This window comes from Chiloscyllium punctatum, chromosome 1, assembly GCF_047496795.1.
Source record: "Chiloscyllium punctatum isolate Juve2018m chromosome 1, sChiPun1.3, whole genome shotgun sequence".
NCBI lineage: Eukaryota > Metazoa > Chordata > Chondrichthyes > Orectolobiformes > Hemiscylliidae > Chiloscyllium > Chiloscyllium punctatum.
In genome coordinates, this window is record NC_092739.1 from 156,777,799 (window position 1) to 156,796,981 (window position 19,183).

Sequence of the window (19,183 nt, forward strand, 5' to 3'; positions counted from 1 at the left end):
GCACATTCTCCCCGTGTCTGCGTGGGTTTCCTCCGGGTGCTCCGGTTTCCTCCCACAGTCCAAAAATGTGCAGGTTAGGTGAATTGGCCATGCTAAATTGCCCTTAGTGTTAGGTGAAGGGGTAAATATAGGGGAATGGGTATGGGTGGGTTGCGCTTCGGCGGTGTGGACTTGTTGGGCCGAAGGGCCTGTTTCCACACTGTAAGTAATCTAATCTAATCTAAATGCTTTGAAGGTTCCTGCCTCTGCTACATTTTTAAGCAGTGACTTCATCAACCACTATCTGGGTGAAAAAGTTCCTCCTCAAGTCCCTTCTAAACTTCCTTCCAAACCTTCAAACAGTGGCCCCTGGTTGTTGACCTCTACTATGAGAAAACATTTCTCCCTGTCTGCCCTGCCAGTGCCCCTCATAACTTTCTACCCCTCAATCAAACAGTTCCACGGCCTGAAATTGAAAAAGCAACTAGAAGCCTAAAAAGTGAAACTGGTAAGTAAAATGTCAGTGCTTCAGGCACTCAATCAGAGCTGGAAAGCTACAGAGATTGTTTCCAGAGGTAGTTCAGAGATCACAAGTGATCACCCCCAGTGTAGTTGGATGGGGAATGTCACAGAGACTGTTGCACTTTTAAACTGGTGGATGAGTGAGAATGATGCATGACAGAAAATCATGGTATGCCATGTGTGAGCAATAAGAGTGTGGAACTCGCTACCACAGAATGCAGTCCAGAATATTGAATGATTTCAAGAAGCAGTTGGACAGAGCAGTTTATACGACATTAAAGGACATTGGGGAAAACAGGAACAGGCCTTTTTAAATTCGCTGTGGGATGTGGGCATCGCTGGCTGGGTCACCACTTATTGCCTGTCCCTTGTTACCCTTGAGAAGGTGGGGGTGAGCAGTTTTCTTGAAACGCTGCAGTCGACCTGCTGTGGGGTTGACCCACAATGCCCTTAGGGAGGGAATTTCAGGATTTTGACCCAGCAACAGTGAGGGAACGGCAATATATTTCCAAGTCAGGATGGTGAGTGGCTTGGAGGGGAACTTGCAGATGGTGGTTTTCCCATGTATCTGCTGCCCTTGTCCTTCTGGATGGAAGTGGACGTGGGTTTGGAAGGTGCGATCTGAAAGATCTTTGATGATTATCTGCTACTGATCTTTGGTGATGGAGGGAGTGGTTTCTTGTGGATGTGGTTCCAATCCACTGCATTTCCCTGGTTGGTGCCCCACCTTCACCCTCCCCCACCCCCACCATTCTCCTTCCTCCCCCCCCAATTTCACCTCACTCCATTCTCACTGGAGCCTAGCAGCTCAGCACCTGGCAAGACTCCAATGTTGACTTAAATCTTGAGGATTATACTGCTGGGTACCTCCTTTTTGCAGGCTTTTCTGTGCCTTTTTATATGTAGGAGTTGTCTTTTTTTATATACATATGTATTTATTGGAAAAAAAAGTTGCTCTTTTACCAAAAAAAAGTTATAAATGTCCAAAAGTATAGAGAAGTAGAAATAATACCACATTATTATACCACAGTAATGTTCACAATAAACTACCTACTACTCTGCAGGATGCAATCGTCTCATATTTACTTAACCAAGTTAAAAAAAACTAGAATTAAATGAAATAGAATTAAATGAAGTTACAATCCAATTAAATTAAATTGCATTACATTACTTTACTCACTCACCACACCTCCACTGAAGCTCCCATCCACAGAAGCAATAGTTATTATACCTGTATTTACTAAGCCTTCTCCCCTCCCCGGGTCCCTGGACTGCCATGTACGGCCCTAATCAGTATAAAGGCCATAATCAGTATCGTTGATAGGTCCATGTCTACATAAATTAGAAAGGGCCACCATATTTTATAAAATCGCTCTGTCCCATGGGGCATCAGACTTGTCAGATAATCTTGGGGGACGTGCTCCATCACAAGTCTGCGCCGTCCCGCAAGGCCTGGGGTTTTTTCTGATTTCCAGTTCATTAGAATTTTCTTCCTCGCACAGTGCATAAGAATGTTAGATAACCGCTCCCCGTGCTCGCCCTTATGGAGGGCAGATTCAGCAGTCCTGAAAGAAGGGATACTGGATACTTCAAGTCCCAGGATCTTCTCTGGCATATTCGCTATGGCACCCCAGTATCCATGAATCTTGGATCAGGCCCTAAAGCAATGTGTAAGCGGGCCTCTGCTGATTTTACATTTGGGACATGCTGGAGACGATCCTTTGTTAAACTTTGCTAACCTCTCTGGTGCCAAATGGGCCCTGTGAGGGATCTTCAATTGCAGAGCTTGTGCTTTATTGCATATTGAGATTTTCCTTACATTCCCCCATATATCCTCCCATGTTTCCAATGAAATTTCTTCCCCCAACTCCTGATTCCAGATCCCATGGAGTCTCTCCATCTCCACCAAGGTGTTCCCTCTCTACAGATGGTATAGGGTACTAAGTGAGAGAGCGCCCCTACATCGGACCATGCTCTTCTCTCTATGTCTGACTTGTAGAACTGAGCCAAGAGCATGGTCTTCTTCTGTATATAATCTCTAATCTAAAAGTTTTGGAAAATATCCCTATTAGGAATTCTGTCTTTCTGACTTAATTGTTTGAAAGACACCAAGACCTTTCCCATGAATAGATCTCCCAAACAGGAGATTCCTTTCCCCTCCGATGCTCTAAAGCTGGAGTCCATTGACCCTGGCCTAAATCCTGTGGCTCCAACTTTGGTGCCACTATTTCATGGTCTTTCTGGAAGGCCTTTGCCGATGGCTCAATTACCAGGGTAATTAGCAGCGGTGAGAGAGGGCATCCCTGTCGGCTGTCTCTCCCCGCATTAAAATTGGTCGATTTGACACCATTCACGATAACCACCACCGTCTCTATATAACCCTGCCACACACTAAGTGAAGCCTGCACACCAGCCCCCTCCAGCCCCACCACCAATAAAGCGATCCAGAACATCAAAGAGATACAACCATTCAACCCGATCAAACGCCTTTTCTGCATCCAGGGAGACCACCAAGCCCGGAATCAATCTCTGCTGACATGCTTGCACTATATTCAGTACCCTCCTGATATTTTTGGAAGAGATTGGCCCTTGATAAAACCTGTCAGGTCGCCTTTTGTAATAACAGGCAGCACCTTTTCCAACTTCAGAGCTAGCACCTTTGATAAAATTTTGAAGTCTACATTCAAAAATGAGATAGATCTGTACGACACACAATCTCGGGGTCTTTCCCTTTCTTTAAAATAAGGGAGATCGTAGCATCCCTAAGAGAGGGCAGAAGGCAGTTCTGGCTATGCAAATGAGTATCCATCTCCAGCAGTGGTTCAGCTAACGTGTACATTCTCCTTGTAAAACTCACTCAGGAACCCTTCTGGACTGGGTGCCTTGCCACCTTGGAGCTGCCTTGCTGCCTCTTGCACCTCTTGTATCAGAGGCGTGTTTAAGGGAGGACTGATCTGCATTCATACCAGCGAGATCCAGGTTTTCAAAAGAGGATTCCATTCTCGCTACTCCATTCCCATAGCCCTCTGACTGGCATAACTCTGCATAGAATTCCCGAAATCTGACATTAATCTTTTTCAGCTCTCAAGTGATGTTACCAGTTCCCTCCCTAATAGACACAATGGACTGCGGAGTTTCTTTCTAGTATCTACCTGGCTTAACCCCTTATTCGAACAGCCTTTGCTTTGCAAAGGAGACCCCTCTCTTCGCCACTTGTGTGAGCACTGAGTCCAGAGCAGCTCAGAGAGCCGTGACCCTTTGTAACTTAACCAGAGATGGTCTGTTATAATACGCTGACTCAGCTGCTCTCTGCTGGCCCTCAAGCACCCGCTGCTGCTCTCCTCTCTGCCTCTTTCTGGTTGTTGAATATGAAATAATCAGATTCCTTAAATAAGCCTTGGTGGTCTCCCAAAGCACTGATGGATTACTGGCCATACTCCAATTGATGTCCCAGAAGGCCCTGAACTCCCTTGTAATGTACTGGACAAAGTTGCCATCCGTCAACAGAAACGGATCCAAGCACCAGTGCCATGTATCCATTCCACCACCCTTGGCCTTAACATCCAAGTACACTGTCGCATGGTCCGAAATAGTTATGTTCCCAATCCTGCAGGCCAACACCCAGTCCAAACGACCAATGGAATAAAGAACATTTCAATTCTTGTGTGGCACTTGTACAGGTTGGAGTAAAAGGTAAAATCCTTCCCATTGGAATGGAGACACCTCCACACATCCAATTGTCCCAATTCTTTACACCAGTCCACTAGCTGTCTAGATTGCAGAGATGTACCCAACAGACCCCTTGGCATCCTGTCTATCCCAGGGTCCATGAGACCATTAAAGTCTCCTCCTTCAATTGTATGGCACACCCCAAGAGCCATTAATTTAGAGACTGCGTCAACTAAAAATTTGAGAGGATGCACCGGAGGACAATAAATGTTCAGGATGCCATACCCTTCTCCATGTACCAGAGCCTTGAGAATAATGAACCATCCATGATCATCCTAGATTTGATTTATCATCTGAAATGGGAAGTTCCTTCATACCAATATGGCCACTCCTCTGCTTTTGGAGTTGAAGGAGGAGAAGAATACTCTATCGTACCCCCCCCCCACCCCACTGTAACGTCAGATGTTCCCTATCAGTTAAATGTGTCTCTTGCAGTAGAGTGATGTTAAGCCCTTCCTTCTGAACATTTTAGAGCATCTTTTTCCTTTTAATGGGGGAATTGGTCCCCTTTATATTCCAGGTGCACCACCTGAATAGATCGCTAGCAATGACTCCACACCGCAGCCCGCGTCTCCCAAGAGGAAGAAGCCCATTCAGTGTGCAACAAGTGGAAGAAACACAGACTTTATCAAATCTGAAAACTATACTTCCAAATACTGCTAAAACTAAGAAACTAACCACTACTGCGAACTTGAACAAATAAACACAAAAAGCACAAATCACTGGAGATCTCCCCCTTGTCTGAAGGGGGCATTCACTCCCAACCTTACAGCCATCCTGGCACCTTCCAGTTAAGGCCACCTCTCAAACCCAGGTAATAGAAAAAGACATATTACTTACACTCCTGGAAGTTAAAAATGGATACCCTCCCCTCCCCTCCATATCTCAACCCCACACATTTTTACACCAAAGAAGTAACTACCTTTTACTCAGAAAAACAGAACAGCAAAATAACTGATAATTACCACATGGATGCAATATTGAACAAACCAGATTTTACATCAAAATAATACCAAGTCTATAAGGCCTTAAACCATGAAGGGAAAAAAACAAAGAAAAAGAAGATTAAAAAAAAATTATGCCATTGCCCGCCAGCATCTTTCCCGCCTTCCCCCTTGGTCCAAGTCAATTATTTCGGAGAGTTCACAAAGTATTTTGCTTTTTCCGACGTGTTGAAGTTATAGACAGACTCCCATAATCAAAACATAGTACTGCCGGGTACCTCAGAGAAAATCGAATATTCAAGTCCCTTAATTTTCTCTTAACTTTGTAGGAGCTGTCTAAGGTGGGACTTCCTAACCCTGAAGGACATACATTCCCCCCACTCCCCCCCAACTGTATCAACAGGCAATTACAGTCATAGACATCCAGATACATTTTAAGTGTTTTAATTATACCAACCTACACTACTTCCTCTAGCAGCTCAGAGTTCAGAAAAGATTTACAAGGATGTTGCCAAAAAGGGTGGCACTGGAAAAGCAGAGAAGGTCAAGCAATCTCCGAGGAGCAGGAGAATCGACATTTCGGACATAAGCCCTTCATCAGAAATGCTGCCAGGGTTGGATGGTTTGAGCTAGAGGGAGAGGCTGAATAGGCTGGGTCAATTTCCCTGGAGCATCGGAGGCCGATGGGTGACCTCTTAGAGGTTTATGAAATCATGAGGGGCATAGATAGTGTAAATAGACAAAGACTTTTCCCTGGGGGGGGGGGGGGGGCGCAGAACTAGAGGGCATAGGTTTAGGGTGAGAGGGTAAAGATATCAAAGAGACCCAAAGGGTAATATTTTCACACAGAAGTGTGGTAGGTGTATGGAATGAGCTGCCAGAGGATGTGGTGAAGGCTGGTACAATTGCAACATTTAAAAGATGGGTATATAAACAGGAAGGGTTTGGAGGGATATGGGCCAAGTGCTGGCAAATGAGACTAGAGTAGGTTAGGATATCTGGTTGGCATAGACAAGTTGGACCGAAGGTAAAAACAATGACTGCAGATGCTGAAAACCAAATACTGGATTAGTGGTGCTGGAAGAGCACAGCAGTTCAGGCAGCATCCAACGAGCAACGAAATCGACGTTTCGGGCAAAAGCCCTTCATCAGGAATCCTGATGAAGTTGGTCCGAAGGGTCTGTTTCCGTGCTGTACTCCTCTATGACTCTATGACTTAAACCACTGAGGCATCTAGAGAGTGGTAATTCTTAGAGTCATAGAGTCATAGAGATGTACAGCATGGAAATAGACCCTTTGGTTCAACCTGTCCACGCCAACCAGATATCCCAACCCAAGATTAGATTAGATTAGATGTTTTTTATTGTCACGTATATTGCAAATACAGTCAAAATTGTTGTTTGGTGTCGCCGCTGTGCACCACCATCTTGAACCAAAGAAAATAAAGCAAGACACAGAATATAAAGTCAAAACATAAAGCAAAACAGTTCATCTTTACAGTTTCCTTCTTGTTACCCCTCACAACAATCATTGCCTCAACCACCTCAGCTGGTACTCCATGGGCTCCTCCAACCTGTCATGGGCCTGGGGCGAACCACTGCCACCATGAGTCCAACACGGCCACTGATGCCACAGCAGAATCACGACTGCCACTGTGAGTCCAGCGCCGGGTCTCTACCAACACTGCCGAAACCGTCTACTTTCACTGCTCCCCACTGACACCATCTTGGAATCTTAAGAGTCATTTGAAAGAATGAGCAACAGCACCATGAACTAAATCATACAGTTTTTAAGAGAGTGAAGACAAATGAGAACCCTGAGAGCTGGAGATCTTTGTGAAGACATAATAAAGCTCTGAAAAAGCCACTGACTTTATTAAAAGGCAGTGTAGTGTATAAGAGCATAATAGTCACTCCCAACATCTATAAACTATTGGTTGCCCTCCAATTGGAGTATTATGCTTAATTCTGGCTGCTGCACTTTGGAAATAATATTGAGTTTCTAGAAAGGGTGAGAAATATATTGACTGGAATAGTTCAAAGGATGAAGGACTTTGGTTACATGGAGAGACAATTGACTATGGGATTATTCTCCTAGAGGAAATATAGTTAAGGTGTGACTCACCATAATGTTGAAAGTTTCTTAATCATGAAAAATAACCTTGTAATCTTACAAACATTACCACCTACAGAGATAAAGGCAGAGACACTGGTGGCCACCACCATCAACAAGTTCCCCTCTGGGTTATACACTATCCTGATGTGAAATGATTTCACTATTCCTTTGGTATCAGTTTAACAGGGAGAATTATCTTGAAGCTCAATGCGAGCAAAAGAATTATAGAGAGGAAGGGATGTGAGACAAACTAAAGGATAATAAAGAACAGAGGAGAAAGGAAAGTTATTACTGAATCGAATTTTTAAAGATGTACTTGTAGTGCCAATATGTAAACTTATGAGGAATTAGAAATATCATTCCAGACTGAAGACATGAATCAGAACAATTACTCTGTAGCTTCTGTGGAAGCCTGCTGTGAAATTAGAAGAAAATATTTCCCGTTCACTTCAGGAAAATGAGAATAAATCAAGTGAAGAGGACAGGGTTATATCATGAGACAGGAAAGTGGTAACAGTGACTTGATTTGGTACAAATCATGAGGTATATGTTATCATGGTGAGAGTATAATATAGGCTACGGACATTGGGATAGAGATCTGGGTGTCCTAACACCTCTGTCCAAGCAGTTGCATGCGTGTACGACAAATAGTTAAAAAGGCAAATAGAATCTTGGGTGTTAATGCAAGAGGTTTAAGAATAGAATAGGAATGCATTGTAACAATGACAGGGCAATGGTGGGAGTATGCTGGAGTACAGAGTTCTCTCCTTATTAAGAAGAAATGTACTTGCATTGAAAGCAGTTCAGAGAAGATTTATTAGGCTTGTTCCTGTGAGGAAGGAATTGTCTTATGGAGAAAGGTTGAGCTGCTGGAGCTCACATTTGGTTGGGTTTAGAAGAATGAGAGGTGATATTGTCAATGGAGTTTGACAGAATAGATGATGTGGGAATGATTCCTGTCAAAGGACAATCTAGAACCAAAGGGCACAGTTTCCAAAGAAGAGGTCTTCCGTTTATGATGGACGTGGAGAGAAATTTCTTTATTGTCTTCAGCACTCACTGCCGCAGAGAGAAATATTGACTATATTCAAGGCTAAGTTAGATTTTGACTGTCAAGAGAATCAATAGTTATTGGGTTGTGGGGATGCAGAGGCAAGGGCAGAGTTAAGCCCATAGTCGTATTTTATTGAGTGATAGAATGGACTTGTGATCTACTTCTGCTCTTATTTCTTGTGTTCATATGATCTGACAGATATTAACCTCTCAATCAACCTCAGAAGATTATTTGGACATTAGAATCTTGCTGGCTGTGGCAGAGACGGTGTGTGTAAATTAGCTGTCACTTTCCTTACCCCTATAAAAGTGATGACACATTCGAATATGTTCAGGCTTTTGGCCACGAAATGCTGAGAAAATGTGAAGAAGACCTTTATTTTTAGAGCATAGAACAGTACAACACAGTGCAGGCCCTTCAGCCCTCAATGTTGTGCTGACCTTTTATTCTACTCTAAGATCAAAAATAATCTGCATACCCTAAATTTGCTATAAATTCTGTGTCTTACAATCTTATTCTCCACAACCACTTGATGAAGGAGCGACGCTCCGAAAGCTAGTGCTTCCAATTAAACCTGTTGGACTATAACCTGATGTTGTGTGATTTTTAACTTTGCACACCTTAGTCCAACACTGGCATTCCAAATCACGACTACATTTTACTATCATTCATGTGCCTTTCCAAGAGTTGCTTAAATGTCCCTAATATATCTGATCCTACTACCACCACTGGCAGTGCATTCCAGGCACTCATCACTCTTGAGAATCTCCCATAAACCTTCCTCCAATTACCTTAAAATGATGCCCCTTCATGATAGCTATTTCAACCCTGGGAAAAAGTCTCTGGCTGTCCACTCTATCTATGTCTCTCATCATCTTGTATAACCTCTTTCAAGTCACCTCTTGGTGCAGCCAAGTGATGGAAACTGAAACAAGCAAAGGAAATGGGATGGATAGTTGAAGGAATTAAACTTTCAGGGCTCTTACTCAGTCGGACAGAGTAACTGGATTTTTCCATGGGTGTCTGGCACAGACTTAATGGGCCAAATGACCTTCCTCTGTGCTGTAAATAGAAGCATCAGTAGTCCATACGGCCCTTTGACCCTGCTCCACCATTCAATATGACCATGGCTAATCATCCAATCTGTACCTCATTTCCAGTTTTCTCCCTTAGCCTTTGAATCACAGAATCCTTGCAGTGTGGAAGTAGGCCATTCGATCCATCGAGTCCACACCAACCCTCCAAAGAGCATCCCACCCATCCTGTAAACCAATATTTCCCCACAGCTAATCCACCAAGCCTGCACATTCCTGAACACTATGAGCAATTTATTGTTGTCAATCCATCTGACCTGCATATCTTTGGACTGGTGGAAGAAACAGGAGCACATGGAGAGGACCCACACAGACACAGGGAGAATGTGCAAACTCCTCACAGACAGTAGCCAGAGGCTGGAATTGAACCCAGCTCCCTGGCGCTGTGAGGCTAACCACTGAGCCACCATGCTATTCACAATCCCTTAGCCCAAAGAACTATATCAAACTCTTTGTTGAAGACATTCAGTGTTTTGGCCTTGGTCACTTTCTCTGGCAGCGAATTACATGGGCTTATCACTCTCTGGGTGAAGACATTTCTCCTCATCTCCGTGGCTTTGGCCTAGTGGTAGTGTTCCTATCTTTGAGCTGGGAGGCCTAGATTCCAGTTCCATTTGCTCCCGAAAAGCGCAGTAATATTTAGTGTTCACTTGTGATGCAGTGGTAGCATCCCTGGGGTTTAAGTCCCACCTGCTTCAGAGGTGTGTAATAACATCTCTAAACAGATTGGTTAGCAAAATAGCACTAATTGAGATCTGACCAATCAAAATTTTTAACTCACCATATCAAGACTTCCACCCCATATGATGTGTTGCATACAACTAATGTTTAGCTGCTCTTAGCTACTGTCGTCTAAATAGCTGGTACAGATACAATTGACGATAAACTGCTTTCTGCTTCAGGGATCCCTATTATAAAATAGGGCCCAGGATGCTTCAAATAAAAGGATATCTGTTGAGGTAACTCTGCAGGCACTGCCATTCAAATTACTTCAGAATTGTTTCTTTTGGACAGTTGACACATGTTATGCATTCATCCAGGGAGAAGTTGATGCATGAAAAATATAATAACATTAGTTCCAGTGATTTCTCATCTCATAAGTACCTTGAGCCTTGTCACTTGTTGCAGCAATGCTTCATTACTAACAATGCTGTGGAAACATTCTCAGAGTTGTTGTATTTAAATATTAGCCCGTGTTTAACTGTGAGCTGGTGGGGTTCAGGATGGTCAGGAACTACCCGCACCCTCCAACCCCGCGATCAGTGGGTGTGAAGAATCCAGCCTTTCCAAGTACCAGAGACTGTGGAATTGACATCCACCTAGTGGGAATGGGAATGTATCCAATGGGTGAGGGAAGGTTGGTCTGAGGAACTCTGCCACTCTGCTGCCTCCCTCCTTGTTTAGAAATATTGACAAATATTGCACCTGTTCCACCATTCAGTAAGATCATGGCTGATCTTTCAACTCTATACGCTGTTCCCTTTTTCTCCCCATTCCCTTTGAACCCTTCTGTTATGTACCAGGCCAGACCCCTGTAACCCCTTTATCTGCTGCTCCTGGCCTATGCAAATAAACTTTACCTTCGCGTATATATAGTTTAAGAAGATCTGGCACTTCCTCTAGAACCAAGCTCCAACCAGGTTGTACATTCTATTGCAGCTGTGCTTTCCATTATTCCACCAAAATTCATTGGCTTATCCTATTTTTCTGTGTCTGGCTTCCCAGTGCTTTTCCTAACCCAGCAACACTGTGTGATTTCATGTGACCTACTTCATTGTAGTGAAAAGACCAGAGCTTTTTAACTTTCCCCTTCAAGGGCCTTCCTTTTTACCCTATGGTAAGTTATCCTTATGATCTTCACTGAGATCTACCTTTCCCTATCCACATGAGGATTTCTCTTTTCCCCAATTTCTATTCCTCATGGATTTAAATTAAGGGTTTGGAAGCCAAACTTTGATTTATGAACCAACTCACAATCATCACCATTTCAGCTGCTAATTTGGCTGTTTTAACCCTCTGCTCTTCCACATGAGTTCTCACTAATTCAGGAAGTGAATTTTTGAACTCCTCCAAAATAATTATATCTCTAAGGGTGTCATAAGGTTGCTGTATTTTAATGCCCTTATCTGTCTATCAAAATTACTTTGTTTGACCCTTTCAAACTCAATGTAGGTTTGACCTGGGTCCTTCCTTAGTTGGATAGAGTAAATAGACAAAGTCTTTTCCCTGGAGTTGGGGAGTCCAGAACTAGAGGGCATAGGTTTAGGGTGAGAGGGGAAAGATATAAAAGAGACTTAAGGGGCAACTTTTTCATGCAGAGGGTGGTACATGTATGAAATGAGCTGTCAGAGAAAGTGGTGGAGGCTGGTACAATTGCAACATTGAAGAGGCATTTGGATGGGTAAATGAATAGGAAGGATTTGGAAGAATATGGACCGGGTGCTGGCAGGTAGGTCTAGATTGGGTTGGGATATCTGGTCGGCATGGACAGGTTGGACCCAAGGGTCTGTTTCTGTGCTATACATCCCTATGACTCTATGGCTCTTAAGTTCGTATGCACTTAAGATGGCGTCCTTTACTTCCTCAGATACCTCTTCTGATAGTGATGCGAATACCTCATTAGCTCCACCTACAAGTTTTGTTTGGATCAACTATACCAACATGGTCACTGGCCACCACATTTATTTAGCCACCTTTTCAAATGAGATGAAAAACACTTCCACATTCTTCCACTTGAATATATTTAAACAGTTTCTCACCAGGACTTTGGTGACCATGGGTTGGCTCATCCTCACTCTCTTCCTCAGTAAGCTTACCTTCAGTCTTCATCTTCATCCTGTGGAAGGGCCAACTTCTGAAGTTCAAATCCCCTCTCTTTCTTCCTTTCCTCTCTCTCCTTTTCCCTCTTTCTCTTTCTCTCGCTTCTTTCTCTTTCTCTTTTTTTTCCTGCTAAAGCAATTCATTCCTTTTTCTTTTTCTTCTGCTTTTAATCGCAATTCAAACCATTTCATTGCTGTTGCCCTTTCCTTGTCTTTTGCCTCTAACTCAAGCTGCTTCATTTTCAATTGAATTTTAGCCCTCGCTAAAGATTCTGGTGGTGTTTCCAGCAAATTTAAATGCTGAGCTATTGCTGTAATTATCTCTCCTTTCCTTACAGAAGGAAGCAGCTCCATCCCCAGCGTGTCTGCTAATTCTAACAGCTTGGCCTTAATCACCTTTTGCAAAGTCACTTCTTCCACCCCGAGAAAACTCTTAGTGACTGAAGGAGCCATTGCTATCCTAAGCACTGTTTAATCAACACCCAGAACAAAAGATACTAGCACCTACCACTTGCTGACTTTGTCTCCAGCAACCCTAATCCCAATTGGAACTGTAGTACAAGTCACGCAGCGAGCCCCCCCGTCGCCCGGACCCTAACTTTGCCAGTTGTTTTAAGCAGGAGGGATGCAACAGGCCCAACCACTTAGTTTAAAACAAAACAGAATTTATTTGCGAGATTACCGAATGAAACACAAACAACAGAGAACTGAATTCCATAAAACCCAACAGATTTTCCCAAATGTAATGATGCTGTTTCAAACACTTGTAACAATCCCCATAAACACCCCTTTGCAAAAAAGGAGGGATCCAACACAGGGTCTTACAGGAGAGATGTCGGAGACAGGGAGGATCAGCATGGACCTGCCTCTTTGGCTCCAGCAGCTTCACAACTGACTGCTCGCTGAAACCAAACCAAACATCAAACCTGAGAAAAGCTGAGCAGGGAGAACTGGGCGCTCCCCTTTCATTGGACAAGTGTTTTTTTTAAACTTAAAAGCTTCTTCAAGTAGATCAACCCCAAATATTTTGGAAGCTATGTTGTTACAATCACCTGAAAGAAAAACCAAGGACAATATAACCTTGTAAAAGGAGCAGCATCCTCACTCTTCAGCCCTAAGAATTACATCGAAGAGCTGCCCCTTTTTTGAGATATTTTAGGCATTGGAGCTGATTTCCTTGAATTCCAGGAGCAGTAATTACTGTTTTATAAGCTGTTACATTGTTTTGGAACTTTAGGGAAGAAAAAGAGATCAAAAGGAGTAAGGGAGACAAAGGTAGAGACCATGCGGTCAGTGAGAAAGAAAGAAACCTGTCCTGCTGATTGACACAGCAGTGAATTTGCACAGTTACTGCCTTTGCTGTTAAGTTCAAGTATTTCTGCACATTGGAGTGCATATAATAAAAATTAACAAACAGCCAAAATCATAGCTGATCTTGGAGGAACCTTTGTGGGGGGGGGGGGGGGGGGGCTCACAGCAAAGGAGCAGATGAGTGCATGTTTTTTAAATGTATTTAAAAGGGGCCAAAGGGGCATCTTTTTCAAGCAAAGGGTGGTCCATGTATGGAATGAGCTGCCAGAGGAAATGGTGGAGGCTAGTATAATTACATTTAAAAGGCATCTGAATGGGTATATGAATAAGAAGGGTTGAGAGGAAGAGTCGAAGAGTATGCTGCTGGAAAAGCACAGCCAGTCAGGCAGCCTCCAAGGAGCAGGAGAGTTGACATTTCAAGTATAAGGTCTTCATCATGAATGCAGTGATCACTTTCTCCCAGGGTTTAGAGGGATATGGGCCAAGTGCTGGCAAGTGGGATTAGATTAGTTGAGGATATCTGGTTGGCATGGATGAGTTGGAAGGAAGGGTCTGTTTCTGTGTTGTACATCTCTATGACTCTACGACTCTAAATAAAAACCAAAAGAGCTGTGGATGCTGGAAATCAGAAAGAAAAACAAATTGCTAGAAAAGCTCAGCACCCCACCCTGTTCCCTGGCCAACATCTCTGTCTCAGGATTGCTATTGTGCTCCAGTGAAGCTCAGTGCAAGCTGGAAGAACAGCACCTCATTTTCCACTTACAAACTTGACAGCCTTTCTGGACTCAATATCGCGCTCAACAATTTTAGGGTTTGAAGTAATTTCTCCAGGACCTTACCCCAACTCCCACAAACCTTGTCCTATTACCTACAACCCAACTTTAGCCACAAATGTTCCCCATTAGTGGCTATTCATTCTCCTTGCCTGATATTTATCCACTCCTTTGTCTGTCCAACTGTTCTTTTCTCTCATGCTCTATTTCCACCTTTTGTTTACTCCTTACCCCCTCCCCCACCCTATCTTCTGCATAGAGATTAGATTAGATTCCCTACAGTGTGGAAACAGGCCCTTCGGCCCAAAAAGTCCACACTGACTCTCCGAAGAGTAACCCACCCAGACCCATTTCCCTCTGACTTAATGCATCTTTTACTACGGGCAATTTAGCATGGCCAACTTACCTAACCTGCACATGTTTTGACTGTGGGAGGAAACTGGAGCACCTGGAGGAAACCCATGCAGACACGGGGAGAATGTACAAACTCCACACAGACAGTCGTCCAGGGCTGGAATCAAACCTGGGACCCTGGTGCTGTGAAGCAACAGTGCTAACCACTGAGCCACCGTGCTTTTCCCAGTGACCACCAGTACTGAGGAAGGGGCATCGGACCTGAAACGTTAACTGTGATTTCTCTCCACAGATGCTGCCAGACATGCTGAGCTTTTCCAGCAATCTCTGTTTTGATATCTAATTCCTTCTTAAAGTCACTCAATGTTTTGGCCTGAAGTCCTTTATGTGGCAGAGAAGTCTCCAGGCTCATCATTCTCTGGCAGGAGAAATTCCGACACATCTCAGTGCTAAATGGCTTACTCCACAGCCTTAGACTGTGAGTCCTGCTTCAGGAGCCCCCTGAGCATCCTTCCTGCATTTACCCTGTCTCATCCTTTTAGAATGTAGAGGGTTTTTCATGAGATCCTCCTCATTCTTCCAATGAAAACAATCCTAGCCGCAACAAGAAGAGAAATTGCTAAAAAAGACCTAACAATTGCTAAAAAAAAGACCTCGGCCTCTGTGGAGAGAAAACCAAGTTAATATTTTTGGTCCAGTCACCCTTCTTTAATATTGAGCTGCTCACACTGGGGAGATGAATACAGGCTGGGTGACCTCTTTATTCTGTCCGCAAAAAATGACCCTGAGCCACTTCAACACCCCACCCTGTTCCCTGGCCACCATCTCTGCCTCAGGCTCACTGTAGTGCTCCAGTGAAGCTCAGTGCTAACTGGAAGAACAGTACCTTACTTTCCGCTTGGGAACTTCTGGATTCAATATCGAGTTCAGCAATTTAAGTGCTTGAGGCATCTTCTCCCATGTCCTTGTCCCACCCTCACACACCAGGCCTTGTCTTCACATGCTGGATTAGTGGTGCTGGAAGAGCACAGCAGTTCAGGCAGCATCCAAGGAGCAGCGAAATTGACGTTTCGGGCAATTATTCCTGGTGAAGGGCTTTTGCCCGAAACGTTGATTTCGCTGCTCCTTGGATGCTGCCTGAACTGCTGTGCTCTTCCAGCACCACTAATCCAGTATTTGGTTTTCAGCATCTGCAGTTATTGTTTTTACCTTGTCTTCACATGGTCTGCTACCACACACAACCCATTGTCATCTACTAATAGTCCCCATTAGCAGCTATTCATTCCCCCAGACTGACCTTTACCCACCCCTTTGTCTGTCCAACTGTTCTTATCTCTCTTTGGGCTCTATTTCCACCTGTCAGTTACTCCTCCCTCCTCTCCCTACACTGTCTTCTGCATAAAGATCAACCTTTTCCTAGCTATGATCACTTCTGAAGACGGGTAAATGGACTCAATGTTAATTCTGCTTTCTCAACTCAGATGCTGACAGACCTCCTGAGTTTTCCTCGCAATTTCTGTTTGTGTTTCTGATTTCCAGCACATGCAGTTCTTTTGGTTTTTGGACAAGCCTAACTGATCCAGTCTCTCTTCATACATCAGACTTTGCTTCTGGAACTCCAATAATGTTGGAGTTCCTGTAACTCCTAGGTTGGCACCAATGCCATCATCGAGACAGCGATCTTGGTGTGCCACCTCTTGAGTGGGCATTTCACCTGTTCCCAAAATATTCTGGCTGAAACTGGAACTGTGGCATGGTGGCTCAGTGGTTAGCACTGCTGTCTCACAGTGCCAGGGAGCTGGGTTCGATTCCAGCCTCGGGCAACTGTCTGTGTGGAGTTTGCACGGTCTCCCCATGTCTGCTTGGGTTTCCTCAGGTGCTCCAGTTTCCTCCCACAGTCCAAAGATGTGCAGGTTCGGTGGATTGGCTGTGCTAAGTTGCCCATAGTGTTCAGGGATGTGTCAGTTAGGTGCATTAGTTAGCGGTAAATGTAAAGTAATAGTGTAGGGGAATGGGTTACTCCTCGGAGAGTCGGTGTTGGGCTGAATGGCCTGTTTCCACTCTGTAGGGATACTTAAAAAGAAAACACCTTCCATCACTTACATACAACATAGTACAGTATAGCACAGGGACAGACCATTTGGCCCGCTATGTCTGTGCCAACCATGATGCCATTCTAAACTAATCCTATTTGGTGTACATGGTCCATACCTCTCTATTCTCTGCCTGTTCATGTGTCTATCTAAATGCTTCTTAAATGTTGCTATTGTACCTGTTTCGACCACCTCTCCAGCAGCACGTTCCAGTCACCTTTCAACCTCTAGTGTAAAAAAAGCTTGTTTCGCACATCTCCTTTTAAATGACGAGACAGAATAAAGGAAACAGATTGAGTGCTTAATGTATGGCGTAAATAAATTAATCTCTCTGTCAACGTCAGCAAAATGAAGGAGCTAGCCATTAACTTCAGGAAACAGAGTGGAGGGTACACCCCTGTCTGCATCAATGGTGCTGAGGTGGAGTGCAAGGTCAAGTTCCTGGGAATGATGATCACTGACAATCTGTCCTGGTCCACCCATGTTGATACAATGGTCAAGAAAGGACAGTAATGTATCTACTTCCTCAGGAGGCAAAGAATTTTGGCATTAGTGAGTTTTGAGAAGATTTGTGGCTCAGGTTTGGATGTAGGTTTGCTCACTGAGCTGGAAGGTTCATGTTCAGAGGCCGGAGGCTCACTGAAGGTGTTACCTAGTACGGTGACGAAACGTCTGAACATGAACCTTCCAGCTCAGCAAGCAAACCTATATCCACAATTTTGGCATGTCCACAAGGGCTCTTACAATTTTATCAATGCACCACAGAAAGCATCCTATCCAATAGATCTCATTCTAAGTCCGGATACATCACAGTGTGGTTTGGTAGCTGCTCTTCCCAAGACCACAAGAAACTAGAGAGAGTTGTGAACACAGCTCAGTCCATCATACAAACCAGCCTTGCATTCATTGACTCCATCTATATTTCCCACTGCCTTGGGGCAGCAACAACATAATTAATGACCCCTCCCAGCCCGGTTATACTCTCTTCCACCCTCTTCTGACAGGCAGACGATACAAACGTTTGAATACACATACCAAACGTTTCAAGATCAGCTTCTTTGCTGCTGTTATCAGACTTCTGAACAGACCTCTCAAAAGTTAATTCTGATCTCTCTCTCCTTACACCTTCTCTGTGGCTGTAACACTTTATTCTGCACTCTGTTCTGCTGCCCTGATGCACTTTGTATGGTAAGATCTGCCTGTAGAGCATGCAAAACAACACTTTTCACTGTATCTTGGTACATGTGACAACAATAAATCAAACTCAAACTCACACAAACTCTTGTGGATTACCATTGGGCAGAAACTCAGCTGGACTCATCACAGTACCTCCAAGAGCAGGTCAGAGGCTAACAATTTTCCAGTAAATAACTCACTTGCTGACTCCCAAAGCCTGTCCACCATCTCACAAGGCTCACGTCTACAATGTGATAGGCTAGTCCTCAATCGCCTGGATGAAGTCAAGAGCAGCAGGTCCATCAGAATACCTCACCTGCAAGTTCCTGTCCAAGCCAATCACCAACAAAGACAGAAATTGCTGGAGAAGCTCAGCAAGTCTGGCAGCATCTGTGGAGAGAAATCAGAGTTAACGTTTCAGGTCATGTGACCCTTCCTCAGAATGCAGCGACCCACTCACCATCCTGACTTGGAAATATTTCCTTCACAGTTGGTGGTTCGAAGTCCAGGAACTCCCTTCCTAATGGCATTGTTGGTGTTCTTGTACCAAAGTTGGATTTAGTCATTGGAACTTAGGAAAATGAGAGGCGGTCTCATTGAAACATTGGATTCTCCTTATGTTTCCCATCATGGAAGAGTTTAGGACCAGAGGGTATTATTAGGAGTGGTGCTGGAAAAGCACAGCAGGACAAGCAGCATCCGAGGAGCAGGAAAATCGACATTTCAGGCAAAAGCCCTCCATCAGAAATGAGGCAGGGAGCCTCAGAGGTGGAGAGATAAATGGGAGGGGGATAGGCTGGGAGAAGGTAAAAACAATGACTGCAGATGCTGGAAACCAGATTCTGGATTAGTGGTGCTGGAAGAGCACAACAGTTCAGGCAGCATCCAAGTAGCTTCGAAATCGACCTTTCGGGCAAAAGCCTGAATCAGGAATCCTCTGATTTTTTATCTCTGGGAGAAGGTAGCTAAGAGTGCAATAGGTAGATGGAGGTGGGGGGTAAAGATGATAGGTTGGAGCAGAGGGTGGAGCAGATAGGTGGGAAGGAAGATTGACAGGTGGGACATGTCATGAGGATGGTGCTGGGCTGGAAGGTTGGAACTTGGGTAAGGTGGGGGGAGGGGAAATGAGGAAACTGGTGAAGTCCACATTGATGCCATGGGGTTGAAGAGTCCCAAGGCGGAAGATGAGATATTCTTCCTCCAGGCATTGGGTGGTGAGG

General features: G+C 44.2%; 1 protein-coding gene across 2 annotated transcripts in view; it reads left to right on the forward strand.

Moving 5' to 3' along the window:
• LOC140481344 (dedicator of cytokinesis protein 2-like) overlaps window positions 1-19,183 on the forward strand; it is a 1,260,160-nt gene that overhangs the window by 300,822 nt on the left and 940,155 nt on the right. The gene's annotated exons all lie outside the window — the stretch shown is intronic.